General features: G+C 44.2%; 1 protein-coding gene across 2 annotated transcripts in view; it reads left to right on the top strand.

Annotated features, from left to right (window-relative positions):
* Positions 1-20,355, top strand: part of SOBP (sine oculis binding protein homolog) — a 173,984-nt gene extending 153,629 nt beyond the window's left edge. For both annotated transcript variants that reach the window (XM_030929421.1, XM_030929422.1), the window contains one exon: positions 18,401-20,355. The gene's annotated coding sequence lies outside the window, so the exon portion shown is untranslated. The remainder of the gene's footprint in view (positions 1-18,400) is intronic.
* Positions 20,356-22,093: the final 1,738 nt, after the last annotated feature.

Genomic DNA, 22,093 nt, shown 5'->3' with positions numbered 1-22,093 from the left:
AAAAAGTATGCTCTATATCTTTGAAGGATTATCTTACCTTGTTATGGAGCAATATCTGAGTTGAAATTTTTCTTGTTTCTCTGAGGAAGCCGAATTAATGGAAAGTTTCTCTTAAAACTTAGAATACATTGTTTGGCAATTTCTGCTGTGGACCTCATATTGCAGAATCAAAGTTGGAGCTACATCATGTAGCACTTGCCTCAGTAAGATTGCCTTAGTGACACATTGCAAGGGGTTATAGACTTTTCTTCAAGTTACCATTTCCCACAAGGGCCTGTGATGAAAGAAGAAAAGAAAAGCAAGAAAAGAAATAAGCTAGATACTTCCCCAGCACTTGGACTTTCAAAATTTATATGTTATAGGGAGACACTGTTCTTCTGTGGAAATATCTTCTACCCTGCCACTGAGGCCAAGAAAGCAAAATGGCCAGAGTCAGAGAGGTGGACAGGTCGGTGAACACCAGGGCATTGATGTGGCAGTGTCTGGGAGTGCTGCCCATGCTCCCTAGCTCCCCAGTTTGCCTCTTTACTTGGAGAGACTGCACTTGGAAAGAGAGATGCGTTCGGCCAGCTATTAACCAGCTGTGCCCAGGAGGGCACTGGAAATCAGCTCCCTGACTGGTTTCCAATAAGTCACTCCCTCACCGGCCTAAGCTGCTGCCTGTGCACCATGTTCAATCATTTACACCTACCTTCATGCAGACAAGTGCTGCAGAGGGGCAGAGATGTCTGAGGACCAAAATACACTGCACCGTAGAACACTTACCTCATGTTGTGGAACACTGACCCCCACCCGAACGCCCCACCTTTTCCAGACTTTCCTGTCTAAGATATCATGCCAGAGGGACGGGGGTGGCCATGCTATTTTCTTTCACCATGTCCTACACATCTTATTTTGTATCCTTCAGTCGTCGTTTTCAGTACATAGCACTTTCTATGTGGATGGATGTTAAGTCAATACATTCTGCATGTGTAAATTTTTCTTAGTGCCTCAAAGGGCATAAACGAAATTCATTCAGAGAAAGAAATAAATTAGCTTTAGAAAATAAACAGTTTAGCACTGGCATCGTTTAATAGGGTCCCATTCTCAAGGAAATGGGGTAAATGCCATTTCAGACACCAGCTCTAAATACTAACTGCAGAGAACTCTTCTCCAGATTTGTGGATTTCCACAGCACAGAAAAAAAAAAAAATAGGGTGGGATCAGGATTGGGAACATGAGACCATCAGCAAGGAGGGGAAGTACACACACATGCGCAAAACTTATTTCAAGGGTCATCGAAAAGATTCTAGTGAAAATGACTGGAGCAAAAGCAAATGACAATAACAAAAACTTGGAATTATTCTCTAATGCTTTAAAATAGTCCCGAGTGTACTACATAGTTTTCAATTGGAAAACAGTCCAGTTACCTAACTTTGCCACTCCTTGAACTGAATTATGATCATAAGCAAAAAATGCTTGTGCAATTGTACTATGTTGCCCAGATGTACAGCCCTGAGTAGAGAGATGGGGGCAGAGCAGATCTGGCTTTCCAGGTAGCCAAGGGGTCAGGGCTGGGGCAAGTCAAAGCTTCCAGTGTTCCCAGCCTCATTCCCACCCAGATATTTGGCTCCACCAGCACTAGTTGTCTAGTCATTTTCCCCTCTGAACCTCTGGTTTGGTGCCTGTCTTTGGTATAGTAAGCTGTGTTTTGTTTTGGGTAGAAAGGGAAGTAAGAATGCAACTGATAGTATTTAAAGAACAAAAGGGAGAAATGTTTCATGGATTCATTTGATATGGAACATTGACCTAACATCCCAAAAAAAAAAAAATACAACTAAAAAGTAGATCTTTCCCTCATTTGCATGGCTTATTTCCCCAGACGTGTTTTTGGTATTGAAAATGAATGGTATTCCCATACAACATGTGTCTCAATTTGTAATGATATCCTCCTTGCAGCTGGCTTAGTTCTGCAAGTGTTTCTAAAATGTTACTGTCTTAAATTTGAACCAACCTACAATAACAAATTATCTAGAAGCAAAGTGGCTAAACGGCATTTGGTGAGAGAAGGGGAAACCCTATATTTCATCCTTCAACTCTTGTTTTAGAAATTCAGACTGTAACATGATCTTTTTCTAAAGAAATCTACACACGCACACTTTAAAAATTGTGCAGATTGGGTGTTGTGGGAGCAAGAATGATCAGGTTTAAGTTTCTCTGCAAAGCTCTGCATCCCATCAACAAGCCCTTTTGATATTTTAAACCCATATTTAGAGTAATTTCAAGATATTTGGAACACATGTGGTTAAATGTAAAACTTTGTCATTATAATGTGTTAGATGCTTATACTTTAAATATTTATAAGCTTTTTTTTTTTTTTTTTTTGAGACGGAGTTTCGCTCTGTTGCCAGGCTGGAGTGCAGTGGCGTGATCTCGGCTCACTGCAACCTCTGCCTCCTGGGTTCAAGCGATTCTCCTGCCTCAGCCTTCCAAGTAACTGGGACTACAGGCATGCGCCACCACGTCCAGCTAATTTTTTTGTATTTTTAGTAGAGGTGGTTTTTCACCATGTTGGCCAGGATGGTCTCCATCTCCTGACCTCATGATCCACCTGTCTAGGCCTCCCAAAGTGCTGGGATTACAGGTATGAGCCACCATGCCCGGCCTTTATAAGCAGCTTTTAAGTACTTTACCCAAAAGCTTTCTCCCACTAGAATACTATAATTGAGTGGTATCTGAGCATCATTATAGAAGATACAAGATGAAGTCACTGCAGCATGCATTCACATTCTTCTTGCTTTTCTGGTTTTAATTCAAATGTCATTTTTAGTAGAATCAGCTTATTTTATTATTTTTAAAATGTATTATAAAGTCATAAACAAGATTGGTTGTCTGTGATTTAAAACAAAGAAATTCCCCAGCACTCAAAAGTTAAAGTGTTCTAACTTGAACTGTATTGAGTCCCACGCATGAGCGTGGTGGTTCACTCCTGTAATCCCAGCACTTTGAGAGGCCAAGGTGGGTGGATCAAACTTAGGTCAGGAGTTCGAGACCAGCCTGGCCAACATGGGGAAACCCTGTCTTTACTAAAAATACAAAAAATTAGCTGGACATGATGGGTGTAGCTGTAGTCCCAGCTACTCGGGAGGCTGAGGCATGAGAACAGCTTGAACCTGGGAGGCAGAGTTTGCAGCGAGCTGAATTCGTGCCACTGCACTCCAGCCTGGGCGACACAGTGAGACTCCATCTCAAAACAAAAAAAAACAAACAAAAAACTTCCCATTAGAGTGTTGGATCTCAATCTGTGTCCACATGAACTTAAAGTGTCATATTGTTCCTCTGAAATGTCTTAGGGACAATTTATTGGTGGTTGGATCGAATTCTTTACTATTTACCTTCAGCCATCTTGGAAGTTAAGACATAGGATCCTGTCTTTATCATAGGTAGCCTGTTTGTGCACTTAATATGAAAAAGAGGAGGGGGAAACCCTTTTTCCAAACACAGAATCCATTTAAGCTTTGGAGGTTATAAATTTCAAAGTGATCACAGGCCCCTGGGGCTCACACCCTTTTATGGCTGGCAAAATACAACTTTCTGGTAAGAACAGGGAAAAGAAGGCTTTAAAAGGCTCATAAACTTGCTTGGACATCTAATAGCTCTTACCAAACAGCATTCTCATGAGTTAAGTGTAAATGAGTCAGAAACATATAGATCAAATTTCTTTTAAAATACACATGGGTTTAAAAATTAAGGCCAAAGTGCTTGGCAAAATAAGTTTTGGTTTTATCCAAACCCAAATGTTGAAAAAATAGTTCTAAGATTTGCCAAACCAAAAATACATGCAGGTCTCTTCAATCCTCCCATTAAATAAGATGGCATCATAAACATGGGACTTAGTGGCTATTTTCATGATCCCCCAAGGTTTAGGCAACATGAACCTTAAATATTGATTGAAAGACTATGAAAAATTTTTGGTGGAAAAACATTATAACCTTGCAAATGAAGATGAGGGCCACTGGTTTAGGGTTTGAATCCTGATTTTGACAGCGCTTCTCACTGTCTGGTCAGGTGATCAACTTGTCCTTTGTCTTAGCTCTGGGTGTGTGTGTGTGGCCTATGCATCGCAATAATAATGTTTAAAATCCTATTTTGGATTTTATAAATCCTAAATTTATACTTAATTCATATATTACAATCTGCGAAACTTAATAACTCCTCATCATATCCAAACAGAGGAAAGCAGTCCCCTTTTGCTGAGTCATAGTTCAGAGATAGTCTTCATTTATTTCCCTAGAGAGTAAAACATATCCATTTTGCACTAACAGTATCTATTGCTGACTTTGCTCAGGTCTGTGTTATTAAAAGGAGAGAGAGAGGGAAAGAGAGAAAAGAAAAAAAAGTGGGGGAGGATGTGTGGCAGGATTCTTTGACTTGATTTGAAGAACTAATAACCTACTGAGAGACAAACAACAACAAAAAAAAGATAACCAAGGTCACTTTTACAAGGAACATGCAGAACCTGCAAACTGATTTGACACTGCAGACAGTAGACTTCAGCAAGAGCAGGGACGTGTCCAGTTCACTTATTGTTGTAACCAAGTGCCTGCACAGGGGCGGGAGGAATGAGCACACAAGTATTCAGTGATCATGTGAATGAAAGCGTCTCTGTAGAGGAACAGCTAATGAAGTTGCCTTGATGGAGTGCCTTCAGGTCAATGAATTCTGAATTCTGAACCTGAAGAGGGACGTGGGCTGGTGCTCAGGGGTGGAGGAATGAGGGGTGAAGTAGCATGTTAAAGGGCACAGACACAGAAAAGAGCAAGCCATGTTAGGGATGACCTTCCAGTTCACTTGGCTGGAACAAAGGACTTGACCACAGAGAGTGAGAAGCATGAGGCTGGAGGAGAGTGGGAAGGTGGTAGAACAGGAGGTTGGGGAATTTATTCTCAATACATTGGGCAACGTCACTGTGGCCTCAAGCACAAGAATGACAAGATGAAATCTGTGTTTGAGGAAAATTACTTGAGCAGCTGTTCATAGTCTGAAAGACTGGCATTGCTAAAGCTGATGGTTGCATTCTGATGGCAGGCTAATTGCCAACAGTTGATTCTAAACATTGCAGAACGTCATCGCTGGAGTGTGAGGGACATGTGCTGCCAGATCTATGGGTTAAGTTTGGAAAGCCATTGTCTCTGGACAGTGAGAAGAACTTTCTTTGTGCTGAGTGGGCCTAAGGAAATGTCACAGTGCCCAGTGGAAAGAAATCTCACAATCAACAGACGATTCCAGGGTCTAAAGAAAGAGGATGCTGGCTGGGCTCCAGATGGCCATGGAAACAGAGGCCCCACCCTTCTGACCAACCAGCAGCTCTGAGCCTTAAGCCAGCAGGGAAGGGCAGATGTGGGCTGCTGTTTCATGCGTGCACAGGCAGGCCCTGGCTCTTGGAACAGCGGACTTCACGGATGCGGAATGTGGAGATTGCACAGCGATGCCTAGACTGTCTGTCCTTGGACTGAAGGGCAGTAGAAAGGCTCAGGAGGCTTGTTCTATATTCCTTAGACACCTCTGGAGATTTTCTCAGAATCAGAATCAGATCCTCCCATGGCCTGCAGCTACTTTTAAGAAAGTTTGATAACCTTTTGGAGATGTCTTTTTCTCTTTTTTGACTTTCCAGGCTGTAAACCTTCAGAAGCTTCCACATGTGGTGCCAGTGGGCTCCTAGTGGTGAAGGAAGGTGGCAGTGTGATTTAGTGGAAAAGAACATCTGCTCTGGAGTTGGGCCAGCTTGGGTTCATATCCCAGCAGAGACACTTAGCAGGTGAGGGAGAAAGGGACTTCACCTCTCTGAGCCTCAGTCTCTATGTCATGAGTACTAAGATTGCTGTAAGAGGTAAGGAAATGTATAAAGGGTGGCTCATCACAGATGCCCTAAAATGGCAGTTGCCATCCTGTTAGAAAGGTTTCATTGCCTAAGGAAAGAGCTTGGGACTGGAGTGAGACCTGCCTGGGTTTGAAAACTGGCTGTGTCACTTACCAGCTGTGAGGATTTGGACAAGTTTTAGAACCTCTCTGGGCCTGCATTTTCTCATTAAATAATTATAATAGCTAATATTTATTGAGCACTTTCTACATGTAGGCAGTGTTTTAAATGCTACATACCAACAATGCATGAGACTTAGCATTATTAAGCCCATTTTGCAGATGAAGAGACTGAGACATGGAGAGGTTAAGTATGCCACCCAGAGTCATGTGGCCAGTAAATAGGATTGCTGAGATATGACTGGCAGCCTGGTTCCAGAGTTTCCATGCGAAACCACTGTCCATGGCTTATGTATAAAAAATGAAGATAATAACTCCTACTTCGTGCAGTTATCAGCTCCAATGTAAATAACAAGTTAAAATATCCGGGAGCTACCTGGCTCATAGTAGATGCTTATTACAAAAATTGTCATTTTTTGTAATTTCTGCAGCCCAGAACTTCTTCCCTTGAATGTGTAATGGAAAATAATGGAACACTTCCACGTTGTCAACCTCAGAGGTTAGGGAAACCATTCCAGAAATTCTCATAAAATCTCTGGTTCCACTTTTACAAGTTGAGACTGCAACAAAGTGAGCAAGTGCCCAAGGTCACAGGGTGGTGCAGCCAGGATTAGAACCCGAGTCCTCATCTGCCTTTCCTCTCGGTGGGACATGGGATCCGACCGCAGCTGCTTCAGTTACATGCCTTGTGCCAAGCACCAGAGTCATATTTTTGCCACCCACGGCATGGCTTCCTCACATCAGGAAGCCAATTCCAGAGAGAAAATAGGTTGTGCCTGAACATCTAGGGTTGAGGGGTTAAAGGGTTGCAGAAAAGCAGTTATTAACCACACTCTCCATCATTTTTGTTGTTGGGGGAGAATCAGTATTCTAGCACTTACGTTTTGCAATGGCATTTCTACTAAGATGAAGCTTTCTCCCTCCCTCTCTCTGCTAATAGGCTGGTCATAACGAATGAATCAAGTGTGGAGAAGACCGCTTTCCCAGACCTCATCTAAATCCTAAAATCTGCTGTTGACCCACAGGTCCAAGCTACTTGCCACATGAAGCTGCTTTTATCTCTGTATTCTTTCTCTTTCACCTAGAATGCCTCTGTTCATATAACATAGAGAACTAACACACGTAATCTTAACACAGTAAACATCTGGGTTTTTTGTCACAGGCATAATTTTTGGAAGGCCGCAGTCTTGAGAGTCAGTGTGGTAGATATCAGAACAGGACAAGGACCCTGGCCTTTCTACTGACCCCTTGAATGAATCTGAGTCTCTGAATTCATCTAGGACGTGGCATCTCCCACTTTAACAGGGACACAGTGACACCTGCTTCTGTAGTCACAGTGGGGAGAGGGGAGCAGAGCTGTGGGCCAGGAGCCTGCTTAGTTCCATGAACTGACATCAGCTAGTTCGTGTGTTGGATGAGACTTGATGAAAATGTGCTTTTTTTTTTCTTACGAAATAACTTTTCAGAGTTCTTGTTTGCAAAGGCAGGGTGTTAGGCCATGTATGTCTCTAAGGCACCATACAGCTCTGACATTGTGACACTACCCCCTCCACCCTACTGTCAGGGCAAAGAAGGGGGGAGATGGAACATAGACTCGGGGTCAGCACTCCCAGTGGGAGGGGGAGACTGGACTTTGGGGTTCTAGAAGCTGGACTTACATCCACCTTTTCTTATTTCTACCAACCCTTCCTGGCAAAGTTCTTCATCTGTAAAATGGAGATAATAATAAATATTTCAGTAGCATTGCTGTTTGCTTCCAAGTGAAATAAGTATATAAAAATGCCTGGTGCTGTATTTGGCATAAATTAGGTGTGCAATAAAATTTGACTCCTAGCCTGGGCACAGTGGCTCATCCCTGTAATCTCAGGACTTTGGAAGACTGAGGTAGGAGGATCATGAGCCCAGGAGTTTGAGACCCCATCTCTACAAAAAATTTAAAAATTAGCTGGGCGTTGTGGTGCATGCCTGTAGAACCAGCTACTCAGGAGGCTGAGGCCCAGGAGTTTGAGGCTGCAGTGAGCTATGATCATGCAGCTGCCCTCCAGCCTGGGTGACAGAGCAAGACCCTGCCCGCCCCCGCTACCAAAAAAAAAAAAGTCAGGAGCCATGGTTCATGCCTGTAATCCCAGCACTTTGCAAGGCCTAGAGGCCAAGGCGGGAGGATCACTTGAGCCCAAGAATTTGAGACCAGTCTGGGCAACACAGGGAGACTCCATTTCTACAAAAAATTAGAAAAATTTAGCCAGACTTGGTGGTGCATGCCTGTGGTCCCAGCTACTTGGGAGGCTGAGATCACTTGAGCCCAAGAGGTTGAGGCTGCAGTGAGCCATGATGGCACCACTGCACTCCAACCTGGGTGACAGAGCAAGACCCTGTCTCAAAAAAAAAAAAAAAAAAAAAAAAAGGAAAGAAAGAAAAAAAGAAAACTCCTTTCATTGAAGACGTAAACCACAATAGGAAGTACTTAGTTCTGAAAGCCAGGGCATAGGACCTAGGCTCCTGTTCAAAATTTCCTGCAGAACATTAGCTCTATCATGTAATTCTTCTTTATTCTATTTTTCTTTTTTTGGGAGTGAACAGAGCCATCTGCTATAGTGTGTTTGTTAAAAAAAGAAAGAAAAAAGAAAAGTACACTGTTAGTCATGAATCCCTCCGTGGTTTTGGAAGAGGGCCTGCCAGAGACCAGGTCATTTGGTTTGCTTAAACTTGCAGGTTCCAAAAAGAACTTAAAGAGAATCCATTGTCCAGGGTGAAGATAAGGACTCACTTAAGTGAATGAACAAGAGGGGGCTTCATAGTTCTGGGTTTTTTGCCCCTCAGAAACTTTTAGAGGTCAGCAAGAAATAGCAATGACCGCTTGTAAGAAAAAACAGACCGCTGTCTCCTAACCCATAGAACCAGCAAAGGAAAACAACATTTTCATTTGTAAAACAAAGACTTAAAGATAGAGTTATCCCAGTAGGGAGTCTTATATGGTTGTAATTTTTACTGATTAATGAGTAAAATAAGGGATATAGCTAAAGGAAAAAGTTATTTAAAAATTAAAGAAAACAAGGCCTTATAATTGGTTAATTTTAATTTTAATTTTAGTACTCAGGAACCTTAGCTTCACAGAGCCATAGGGTGAGTAGCATCACGGTGATGAAGCTGAAATTCAGACCAGAGCCTAACACCGAGCTAAGATGAAACTCACCCTTGGCTCCCATACCCTCTCCTTACCACGAGCTATAGACTCGAAAGGAGAAGGAATGTTTTTCAGTTGCAGGCATATCTCACTTTATCATGCTTCACTTTATTGTGCTTCACAAATATTGCCTTTGTACAGATGGAAGGTTTGTGGCAACCCTGTCAAGTCTATGAATGCCATTTTTCCAACAGCATGTTCTCACTTTATGTCTCTGTGTCACATTTTGGTAATTCTCACAATGTTTCAAACATTTTCATCATCATATCTGCTATGGTAATTTGTGACCAGTTATCTTTGATGTTACTATTGTCATTGTTTTGGGACACCATGAACTGTACCCATGTAAGAGGTGAACTTAGTCAATAAACATTGGGTATGTTCTGACTGCTCCACCAACTGGCTGTTCCCCCATCCTTCTCCTTCTCCTTGGGCCTCCCTATTTCCTGAGATACAAGATTGAAACTAGTCCAGTTAGTAACCCTATAATGGCCTCTAAATGTTTAAGTGAAAGGAGGAGACGCATGTCTCTCATTTTGAATCAAAAGCGAGAAATGATTAAACTTAGTGAGGAAGGCATATTGAAAGCCAAGACAGGCCAAAAGCTAGGCTTCTTGTGCCAATCAAGCTGTGAATGCAAGGAAAAATTTCTTGAAGGAAACTAAAATTGGTACTCCATGGCTAGGCATAATGGCTCAAACCTGTAATAATCCCAGCACTTTGGGAGGCTGAGGCTAATGCATTGCTTGAGCCCAGGAGTTCAAGATCAGCCTGGGAAACATGGCAAAACCCTGCCTCTACAAAAAATATGAAAAATTAGCTGGGTGTGATGGTGCACACCTGTAGTCCCAATTGCTCAGGAGGCTGAGGTGGGAGGAACACCTGAGCCCGGGAAGTTGAGGCTGCCGTGAGCTGTGATCATGCCACTGTACTCCAGCCTGAGTGAGTGAGATATTGTCTCTAAATAATAAAGTGCTACTCCAGTGAACACACAAATGATAAGAAAGCAAAACAGCCTTATTGCTGATATAGGGAAAATTTGAGTGGTCTGGCTGGAAGATCAAACTGACCACAATATTTCCTTAATCCAAAACTTAATCCAGAGCAAGGCCCTAACTCTCTTCATCAGTGAAGGCTGAGAGAGGGGAGGAAGTTGCAGAAAAAGATTTTCAAGCTAGCAGAAGTTGGTTCATGAACTTTAAAGAAAGAAGCTGTCTCCATAACATCAAAATGCAAGGAGAAGCAGCAAGTGCTGACGTAGAAGCTGTAGCAAACTACTCAGAAGATCTAGCTAAGATCATTGATGAAGGAGACTACACTAGACAACAGATTTTCAATATAGATAAAACAGCTTTATATTGAAAGAAGATGCCAACTAGGACTTTCGTAGATAGAGAGGAGTCAATGCCTGACTTGAAGCCTCAAAGGACAGGCTGACTCTCTTGGTAGGGGCTAATGCTGCTGGTGACCTTAAGTGGAAGCCAGTGTTCACTTACCGTTCTGAAAATCCTAGGGCCTTTAAGAATTATGCTGAGTCTACTCTGCTTGAGCTCTATCAGTGGAACAACGAAGCCTGGGTGACAGCACATCTGTTGATACCATGGTTTACTGAATATTTTAAACCCACTGTTGAGACCCACTGCTCAGGAAAAAATAATCCTTTCAAAACATTACTGCTTATTGACAATATACTTGGTCATCCAAGAGCTCTGATGGAGCAGTACAAAGAAATTAATTGTTTTCATGCCTGCTAACACAACATTCATTCTGCAGCCCATGGATCAAGGAGGAATTTTGACTTCCAAGTGTTATCATTTAAGAGATATACTTCATAAGGCCCTAGCTGCCATTGATAGTGATGCCTCTAACAGATTTGGGCAAAGTACATTGAAAATCTTCTGGAAAAGGTTCGCTCTTCTAGATGCCATTAAGAACATTTGTGATTCACAAAGAGGAGGTCAAAATATCAACATTAACAGGAGTTTGGAAGGAGTTGATTCCAACACTCATGGATGACTTTGAAGGTTCAAGATGTCAGTGGAGGAAGTAACTGCAGATATGATGGAAATAGCAAGAGAATTACAAGGGGAACCTAAATATGTGGCTGAATTGCTGCAATCTCATGATCAAACTTGAACAGATGAACAGTTGCTTCTTATGAATGAACAAAGAAATTGGCTTCTAGAGATAGAATCTGCTCCTGGTAAAGATGCTGTGAACAATGTTAAATTACAACAAAGGATTTAGAATATTCCATAAACTTAGTTGATAAAACAGCAGCAGGGATTGACTACAGTTTTGAAAGAGTTCTATTGTGGGTAAAATGTTATCAAAGAGCATAGCATGACACAGAGAAATCCTTTGTGAAAGGAAGAATCAACCAATGTGGCAAACTTTAATGTTGTCTTATTTTAAGAAATTGCCACAGCCACCCTAGCCTTTGACAATCACCATCCTGCTTAGTCAGCAGCCATCAGTATCAAGGCAAGACTCTCCACCACTACAAAGGTTATGGTTCGCTGAAGGCTCAGATGATTGGTAGCATTTTTTTTTTTACAAACAAAGTATTTTAAATTAAGAAATGTGCATTGTTTTTTAGACATAATGCTACTGCACATTTAATAGACTACCGTATAGTATAACATAACTTTTATGTGCACTGGGAAACCCCCAAAAATGCATGTGACTTGCTTTATTGCGATACTCACTTTATTGCAGTGGTCTAGAACCAAACCTGCAGTATCTCCCACCTTATGCCTGTATCTTCATCAGCTAATGAACTGTAAGAAAAGAGATGTCATCCTCTTCAAAAATGAAAGCAATTTGTATCCTGCAAAAGCCATTTAAAAACTCTTCATGAAGCAATGGTTGATGGAGGAGAGAAGGAATCATGTTTTGGCAAAAACCTTCCTTCCTGGGATGGGTTTGGTGTGGGGACCACTATCTGGCATCGCGCTCAGAGTTTATCAGCTGGTGCAGGCGGCTCTGTTCATTGACCACAGGGCTCTACCCTTGTGAGTGTACCAGAATAGCTGCGGCTACCTGAGAGCAATCCAGTCCTCAGGGACTCGTTATTGTCCCAGATAAACAGCATTGCCGCAGCCAGCACTAATGGCTGTATTTAACTGTGATAAGTGATGGGCAGACGTGCCCGAGTGAGTGGATCTCTGCTAGGTCCTGGGTAATTGGACAAAGGCAAGCTGGCTGCCAGCAGGCATTTCTTGCACATCACAGAATTGATGCCACAGGGTTTTAGACTCCTGGGGATAAATATGACAGACATGGGGAGCTTGCCTTCTAAATGAGGAAGACAGGACAGACCTACTGGATTTTGATTATGCTAATTACAAAAGTATTTGAGGAAGGAAATAATACAAGTTTAGAAAATGGGTTAGATTAATAGAGGCAGGCTTCCTGATAGAGGTGGAATCTGCCACCACAAAAGAGCTAGTTTGGAAATGTTGGGATGTAGAATAAGACAGACATTTTTCTTTGGACACACATTTACTTTTGGGAATGGTTGCTGGAAGTTTTATGAAATGCTGCAAGTGTAAGTTTTAGGCTATAAAGGTCAAAGAAGTAAAGGTGAGAGTGGCCATATTTTGACAGTATCAACATTGAGAGAATGTATTAGGCACAGTTTTGCTCTCTATAATTCTCTGGAAAATTTTGTGTTATAAAGGAAGATGAGTATCTAGATCACATTCTTGGCCATGCTTCCCTGATGAAACGGAAAAGTGACTCACCAGGTGGACAGAGAGTCTCTCAATGCATTTGGTGTGCAGTTACAATTCCATGAAGAGAAATATTTCATTCCTCTGGCCAAAAGGGGCAGGCAGGCCTGGAATTCTGAAGATAGCTGGTCATACATGCCCGGTGGAGACAATGCCTTGTGGTGCCAGCGTGTATGTATGGTACATCCATAGTACATGTATGATACATATATGGCATAAGAAATGGGCTTATTTGTACAATTGTGTGTCTGGTGCTCCATGTAGCAGGGGTGGATTATCCTGCCTTCAGACAAATGCCCAATTCAGAGGAAAACCCAAGTGTGAGGCACAAGTATGGCCACTTCCCCAGAATCCCCTGCTTTAAGGGGTATTCCACAAACCTCTGCCATAGGGGTGTGTGTGTGTGTGTGTGTGTGTGTGTGTGTGCTGAGAAAAGGAGACCCTTTCTGAAATTTTGGAGTTCAGGGTCCAAAGTTCATGGGCTTCCTTATATACTGGTAACAGATTAAAATCCAGTTGTTCAAGTTTATAATTCTGTATATTTGATACTGGCTTTTGTTGAAAGATTCCACAATCTCAGCATATGAGAAATGGAAGACTTAATACTAAAGCTCACCCAGGCCCCCACTGCACAGAGGAAGAAGAATGGAGGCTCTGAGGGAGGGTGGCTGGGGACGCAGTGGAAGAATCGAGGCTCTGAAGAAGGGTGGCTGAGGAACATGGAGGAGGAATCAGGGCTCTGAGGGAGGGTGGCTGAGGAACACAGTAGAAGAATCAAGGCTCTGGGGGAGGGTGGCTGAGGAACATGAAGGAGGAATCGAGGCTCTGAGGGAGGGTGGCTGAGGAACATGAAGGAGGAATCGAGGCTCTGAGGGAGGGTGGCTGAGGAACATGAAGGAGGAATCGAGGCTCTGAGGGAGGGTGGCTGAGGAACATAGTAGAAGAATCAAGGCTCTGAGGGAGGGTGGCTGAGGAACATGGAGGAGGAATTAGGGCTCTGAGGGAGGGGTGGCTGAAGAACATGGAGAAGGAATCAGGGCTCTGGGGGAGGGTGGCTGAGGAACATAGTAGAAGAATCAAGGCTCTGGGGGAGGGTGGCTGAGGAACATGAAGGAGGAATCGAGGCTCTGAGGGAGGGTGGCTGAGGAACATGAAGGAGGAATCGAGGCTCTGAGGGACGGTGGCTGAGGAACATAGTAGAAGAATCAAGGCTCTGAGGGAGGGTGGCTGAAGAACATGGAGGAGGAATCAGGGCTCTGAGGGAGGGTGGTTGAAGAACATGGAGAAGGAATCAGGGCTCTGAGGGAGGGTGGTTGAAGAACATGGAGAAGGAATCAGGGCTCTGAGGGAGGGTGGTTGAAGAACATGGAGAAGGAATCAGGGCTCTGAGGGAGGGTGGCTGAAGAACATGGAGAAGGAATCAGGGCTCTGAGGGAGGGTGGTTGAAGAACATGGAGAAGGAATCAGGGCTCTGAGGGAGGGTGGTTGAAGAACATGGAGAAGGAATCAGGGCTCTGAGGGAGGGTGGCTGAAGAACATGGAGAAGGAATCAGGGCTCTGGGGGAGGGTGGCTGAAGAACATGGAGAAGGAATCAGGGCTCTGGGGGAGGGTGGCTGAGGAACATAGTAGAAGAATCAAGGCTCTGGGGGAGGGTGGCTGAGGAACATGAAGGAGGAATCGAGGCTCTGAGGGAGGGTGGCTGAAGAACATGGAGAAGGAATCAGGGCTCTGAGGGAGGGTGGCTGAGGAACATGGAGGAGGAATCAGGGCTCTGAGGGAGGGTGGCTGAGGAACATAGAAGAATAGAGGCTCTCGGGGAGGTTGCCTGAGGAACATGGATGAGAAATCGAGGCTCTGAGGGAGGGTGGCTGAGGAACATAGTAGAAGAATCGAGGCTCTGGGGGAGGGTGGCTGAGGAACATGGATGAGAAATCGAGGCTCTGAGGGAGGGTGGCTGAGGAACATAGTAGAAGAATCGAGGCTCTGGGGGAGGGTGACTAAGGAACATGGAGGAGGAATCGAGGCTCTGAGGGAGCGTGGCTGAGGAACATGGAAGAGGAATGGAGGCTCTGAAGGAGGGTGGCTGAGGAACATGGAGAAGGAATCAGGGCTCTGAGGGAGGGTGGCTGAGGAACACAGTAGAAGAATTGAGGCTCAGGGGGAGGGTGGCTGAGGAACAGGTCCGAGGTCACACAGCCAGTTAGAGGCATTTGGACTATAACTTGGGTCTCTGTTTCACTTACTGTAGTAATTTCCCCTTTGCACAGATGAAGACATTTAGACATGGAGGACAGTTTTTTTGTAAGATCTTCTGCTTGGCAAGGGCAAAATCGAACCAGCTCCAGACTCTGGAACTTCCTGCCATGATCACTTTCTAAAAATCCCAAGCTTGTTTCCTCCCCACTCTGTTAGATTTCATACTTTGCATACCAAGAAATATCAGAAAAGTGAAGCCCAGCTTGGTTCTTCGTTTTCATCGATTCCAGAGTCTTTTCCTGTGTCACCAACAAGGGGGCTGCCCTGAACCAGCCAGAGCCAGAAGGACAAATGAGGATGCCTTCAATACCACCCCCTCCTCAAATGTTATCAGCAGAGAGGGACTTGTACTGCCACCATCTGGCCTTTGTAGGTGTCCCAGACACGGCAAGTATGTGGTGAGAGGGAAGGAAAGAGCACAAATTGTCTACTTTACCATTCTCTTAAAATAAGCTTCGTGTGAGCAAGCTTTTCAGAGCAGCAGGACTAGGGCTGCGAAAAATAGAGTGTGGTGCAGCTGCACCCTTTAGAACTTTGGGGGAAAACACATATTATTTACCAGACAATAATAGATACCAGAGAATAATAATGATTATTATAGTGTTTGGGATGGCAAATGCTGTAGTTAAGGTTCCAGAATGGCTCTTATTATAAATCTCGTTTTCCCGAGTCTCTTGTGAAAGCCTGGAAATTTTCTTTAAGTAGGCTGATGCTGTCCATGTTTGGTCTTTGTCCAAAGGTGATTTAAATATAAAGAAATTTACTGGAGAAATATTCCTTTTTTAAAATAGTGGTTGCATTAAAGAAAAAAACTACATTATTTAAAAAAGCAGTTGCAGCATTCTTAAGTAAGCAATTCAAAATGGTGGTGTTTCCCAGTTACTGGAGGAAAATGTTAACCACTCTCCCTTCTCCCTTTTAAAGAAAGACTTTGGAGGCCCCTCTCACTACAAGATTCAGTCACTCTTGGTTCCAGGCCCAGAGGTGGGGATGGCTTCCCTCCCTCCACAGCAACTTCCAGGCTGTGCTTGCTAAATGCAAAAGAATTGTCCCCAGAAGAAGTGACCCCGGTGTCTTTGGATCCACTTGTCATCTCTGCAGCTCCTCAATTTTTTGTGGCCTCACATTTGATGGTGGATCTTGGTGCTTTTATTTTTGTATCCCTTCTCTCCATTGTCACTTATTTGAAAGAAAGAGAGACAGAGAGAAAGAAAGACAGTCAAATATGAACTCTTTATTCAGAAATAAATATCCACATTTCCAAATCTGACCGTGCCAAATGAAAAGGTTTCCATGGCCTTGTAATTCCACCCCCATTACATATTTGTGGTGTTTTGCATTTTCACTTTGGTTATTTAATATACATATTAAGTACACACAGATCTGGTGATTTAATGTGATTGGGGGAACTCAGGCATTTCCTGTCGTGCACAGTGAAACTTTCAAACCTTGTTTTTGGCTGCTGCTGATTATTGTTGCCATTAACACCAGGATTTGGATAGCAGGGTTCAAAGCACAAGCTTCCACTTAGTCCTCCCAATGGGCATTTGACCTCCTCTTGCTCTTGCTAAATTCATGTTACAAACACTCCAAGCAAGCTTCCAGGTCGCTTTGTGGCTCCATTTCTTCACTATAAAATGAGGAATTGGTACTGTATTATCTCTGGGGTCCCTTCAAGTCCTACATTCTATCACCTCTCTGGAGTTATTTGCTCATTGTTCTAAGAATAATCTCAACAGTTGTAAAGATGTTTACAAGTCCTCTGTCACCACCTCACCTTAGCCAAATTTTACCCATTCACATTTCTGATGGCCTCATTTATTGGCAGGAAGAAAAGGTGCTGTTTTGGGGCATGGCAGAAGAGAGCCGCCTGACCCACTCACGTGATCAAAGTGTGTCGCGCGCCCACAGCGGGCCAGACTCTGAGCTAGGAGTTGGGTGTAGAGACACGAGCAAAACGGACAAACCCCTGACCTCTGGGGCTTTACCGTGCATTGGCTGACTTCTAAGTGGCTGCTCCCGGGAGTGACTGAGTGGCCTCAGGAAGCTGTATTTCAAACCAAGCGACTGGCAGCAAATGAAAGAAGCCTGCAGGGATAAAGAGGCAAAGCCTCATGTCTCGGTGAATGTTGGGATGAGCCTTCCCCAGAAACTAACTTTCCTGGTGGAAAATCCTGTTCAGAGCCTCTGCCCTGGGACCCCAAGGCTCTTGGTTGGTTTATTTTCTTCCAGTCCAGTGCTACTGTTTGTTTTGGATGTGAAGACATGTGAATGGCTCACCTTTTACAGGCAAGACCCACACACGGAGAAAAGCAGGCATTTCTTCCAGCTTAGTTGCCTTTGTGGGAAACTTCTGAAGATAGGTATATGTGTCCATGGTAATTTTCCACTTGCCAAAAAGTGAATCTATTGACCTTCTTTTCAGCAAATACCAGAGCTGAGACATAGGGTTACAGGAGTGAGCTCTGGAGCTCCAGGGTCCCCCGTGACCTTGCCTGGCTTTGGAGTGACCTTGGGTGACTCAAAAGGCCTCCTGCTAGGGCTGGGCACAGTGGTTCACGCCTGTAATCCCAGCACTTTGGGAGCCCAAGGTGGGTGGATCACTTGAGGCTGGGAGTTCAAGACTAGGCCTGGCCAACATGATGAAATCCTGGTCTCTACTAAAAATACAAAAATTAGCTGGGCATGGTGGTGCATACCTGTAATCCCAGCTACTTGGGAGGCTGAGGCAGGAGAATCCCTTGAAACTGGGAGGCAGAGATTGCAGTGAGCCAGTTGCGCCACTGCACTCCAGCTTGGGCAACAGAGCGAGACCCTGTCTCAAAAAAAAAAAAAAAAAAAAGAAAAGAAAAAAAGCCTCCTGCTGGTTAAGCATGCAGTCATGTGGAGGGGGAAGGGTTGCTGGGTTGCAAAGGATGCTGTGGTCTTTGGGTGAGGGCGTGGTACACCCTGCTCATTATGGTATTCCAAAAAACGACTTGAGTTTCATTTCCTCACACAAAGCTGGCAGGGCTGACCTGAGCAGACCGTGAATGAAACTCCTGTTGAAATCACGCTGTGCTGCAGCGGTTCTGGGGCTCATCCTAGGTCTGCCCTGGTGGCTGGAGAGTGCGCTGCTGTCTGATTCATGCCTGGGTTCTCCCCAGCTGGGCGGAGGGAGGGGATCGGTCCAGTGGATTCTGACAGGCCCTTCTGCTCTTTTTCCAGGAATGCTCACTCACAGGGTACGCTCACGGAGAGAGGGCGCAGAGCAAACCATGTCACGCCATCCAATGACACCAGCTGGTCAGCTCACCACCCCCTCTGGCTCAAACTCAAGCAAATAAAGCCGCTTCCTGTCATTAAGCATCTCAGAGGAAGCAGCCCTCCCTCGATGGCCTCTAGCCCAGAGAAGCCCGCGCGTCTTGGACCCACCAAGCAGGCCCAGCCTTCCTGCTGCCACCCTCTCTGCTTCTCCCCAGAGGAACTTAGGGATTTCACCCCTGGCTTTTAAAAAAAATGAAATACCAACAAGCCACAAGGACCAATGTAGGTTTTCTCCCCGCCCCGTCCTCAGGCTCAGCGGCCGGGGCTGGAAGATGATATGGATTGGAACACAAAAAACCTTTTTTTAATCTTTTTAAAAACTGCTGTGGTTTTGCTGCTACACTAAGAATTGTGATTTGCATTGTACGGTTTTGGACCTATACTGTTCACGTTTTGATGGCGGAGAGGGGTGGTCCTGGAGGCCCAACGCTTCAGAGTCATCTCTGTCCTGCCCGGGATGCACTTTTAAATGAAGAGTTAGAATATTTTATTGGCTAATATACTTTTCTTGTTATTTTTACAAAGGCCACCTTTATCCTTTTTGATGCCATATTTTCAGTGTTACACTTTTATGGCTTTTAATTTTCGATTTGACAGATGTAAGAAGCAGCATGAATAGTTTATACTGTGGTTTTTCAGAGACTGAATGCCAAGAGAACTCGGTAAATGTTTATTCTTCTCAGCTTTCTCTTTAAATTCCCCTAAATAGCGCCCCATTTGGGAACAGAGCAAGAGTGTTGAACTGAAGACCAAAATGCCCTCAAGGTGTAAAATAATCCGAGGAGGAATATTTGCTGGGCGTCAGGAAAGACTCGGATGAAATTTCAACCCTGATGGTTTTCGGTGATCCAGGAAGTCAGTGAGACAATCTCTCTATACGCAGAGCCCTTTCATGATAATTAGAATGGTATGGACAAACCAATGAAAACAAGAGGGAAAGTGAGAAAGATCACCCATGATTCTGTTTCACTGTTTGCTTTCTCCTGTCATGGTTAAGAGAAATGTGCAATTCAATCCTCAATCAGTGGGTGGAGGATAACAGGGTAGATTCACTTGTGTGCACTTGTACAGTTGTAGCTGCAAGTCCAGAAGTCCTCTAGAGCATGTGTACTGGCACTGAGTTGGTGAGACAGTTGTGGAGTGTCCCATTCTGATGAGTACAGAAAAACAAAAGAAAAAAGAAAAAAAAAGAAAAGAAGAGAAAAAATTAAGAAAAAAATCAAAAAAGGAAGAAAACTAAAAAAAAAAAAAAAAAAAATCAAATCACCTTGTGATTCAGTGTATCTGTTTACTAACTCAAATAAAGCAATTGTTCCCTCTGGAGGGGTCCAGGTTCCCCTGCCCCACAAGACCGTGGAGCCTCAGCAGGAGGGTGGCGAGTCGCGGGTGGGCAGGGCCGGGACGGTGTGGCAGCAGCCGTGAAGCGCCACGGCCCGAGGACGCGGTGTACATACTGTATTTCTAGATTCTCCTTTGTACAGAGTCACTTCACAAGTCAAGCTACTGTTTTACAGGTGCTCCTTATTTATTAGAGCTGTGAGAGCTTGGGGGACACACCTGGCGAGCAAGCTCGCTTTTTAAAAATGAAATTTGGGGGCAGGGGAAGGGGAGGTGGGAGGGAGGGGAAGCTCGCAAGCCTGGCGAGAGATTTATAAAAGTAAACAAAAGAAAAACTTCCAGCAACAAATTAAAAAATAATAACAAATAAACCCCAGCACCAAACCCACCCAGGCAGGAAGAAGCCGTCCCTCCTCTGGGGCCGTATTGTTCTGCTGGGTCACAACATTCTCCTCTCCCTGACTGGTGTCAGATTCATCAAACAAAAAATAAATCTCGAAGAAAAAAAAATGCACTTACATGTGCTTATTTGGCTTTTCTCATTATTATGACTACTGTTGTTATTTTATTTTTTGTTACAGAGGTGTTCATTTTTCTCCCCCTGGGAAACATTTTAAAAAATAGAACTAAGGAGTTTTAAAAGATGGTAAGCTACCGGGATAGCACTGTCTCTTCCTGACCTGCTAGACCACGCTTGTCTGCAGACAAGAGCCCACTCCATCTGTTCCAGGGCCTGCTTCCCAACCATGCCCATCACTGACCGCACACAGTGTGTGGGAAGTGAGTGCTTAGGCCTGTAGACCCAGGTGTGGTGTCCCTTCCAAGTGTTTTTCAAGTCCTGATCTTTTTTGGCTCCAAGAGTTCAGGCCTTGGTCATACTCAGATCATACTCAAACATGCTCCACAGGTTCCACTCACATTCACACACCATCTCATCCCACTGACTAGACACTTTTATTTCAGCCTTATGTGAATGGGGTGGGTCCGTTTGGCTCTGTGGTACCTGAGTTAAATACCAGAAAGTTCCTAAGGTGGAAAGTATGCTAATAGCTGGTTCTAGTCATTGTAAATCTAGTTCAGTTCTCTTGTTCTACATATGAAAAAACAGAAGCCTAGAAAAGCAACTCAACCTGTTCAGAGTACCACACTTAGTTGATTTCTCTTCTCAAAAAATGAATGCTCATTAACATCTGAGGCACCATGAGCAGTTCCCTCAAAGAGACCATCCTGTGGATTCCGGAGACCTGATTTCCTTCTCCCTTGGAGCCCGAGAGAATCTTGGAGGCTTCCTGGTGCAGGATTATATTTATGGCGGTGACTCCGTCTGAACACTGCCGAGGCAAGCCCCGCCAAGGCCGTGCCAGTGGCCGAGGCACCTGGCTGTGGTTGTCCTGATAGCATTATTCATCTGGACTTGGCCATGGAGACAGTCATCCAGGATATTGATTTTGCTTTTGTCTGTAGTCCAAGATTGTCAAGCAAACATTTTGACCCTTTTGGAAACAAAAGGTACCTTTGTTCCAGCATAGAAAGATTCTGTGGCATCTCATAAGCCATCAGCACCCCTTTTCCTCCTCTTCCTTCTCATGATCTTACTGCTGTCTGAATGCACAATTCTCTTGGGATATCAAAACCATATATAAAGATAAATAGAAACAATAATGTATGTAAGCGTGAGTACATGTTGAGTGTTTGCATATTAGTCTCATTGAATCTTCACAATAACCTTCTTTATGGGAGGGGCCTTTATTTTCCCTTTATTACATAGGAAGAAGCAGGAGCTCAGCAGTTTAGTAATCACCCAAGGTCACAGGGCTAGTGAGTTGCTGAATGGGATTCAAGCCTGGAGGCTTGGTGCCAGTACCCCGCCCCTACCTCCAGTGTAGAGAAAAACTGTTGACATCTTCATGAAGAGTCTTTGACTTCCTGTAAATGTGTGGCAGTGATTCAGTTTTTTCAAAAGTGGTCCTCATTTTAAACCAAGCCAGAAGATTGTGTGTTAATGGTGAGTGCACGCCTCGCCTTTACTGGATGCGGGGACTTGCAGAGGACATTCTGCTTTCTGAAAAGTAAGTCAGACAGGATTTTCCTTGGTGGTTATCAACCCCCCACGGAACACCAAGCCCTATGCCTGATGCTGAGGGGAGGCCAGAGAGGAAGAAAACTCACAGTCCCTGCCCTAGTGGTTTATACTTGATGGGAAGACAGGGCTGTGGAAAAGATGGACCACTTCTTGGTCTCACTAGGATGCTCTCT

This window comes from Rhinopithecus roxellana, chromosome 4 (assembly GCF_007565055.1).
Source record: "Rhinopithecus roxellana isolate Shanxi Qingling chromosome 4, ASM756505v1, whole genome shotgun sequence".
NCBI lineage: Eukaryota > Metazoa > Chordata > Mammalia > Primates > Cercopithecidae > Rhinopithecus > Rhinopithecus roxellana.
Note: the sequence above shows the minus strand (reverse complement) of the source record. Positions and strands in the feature narration are given on the sequence as shown.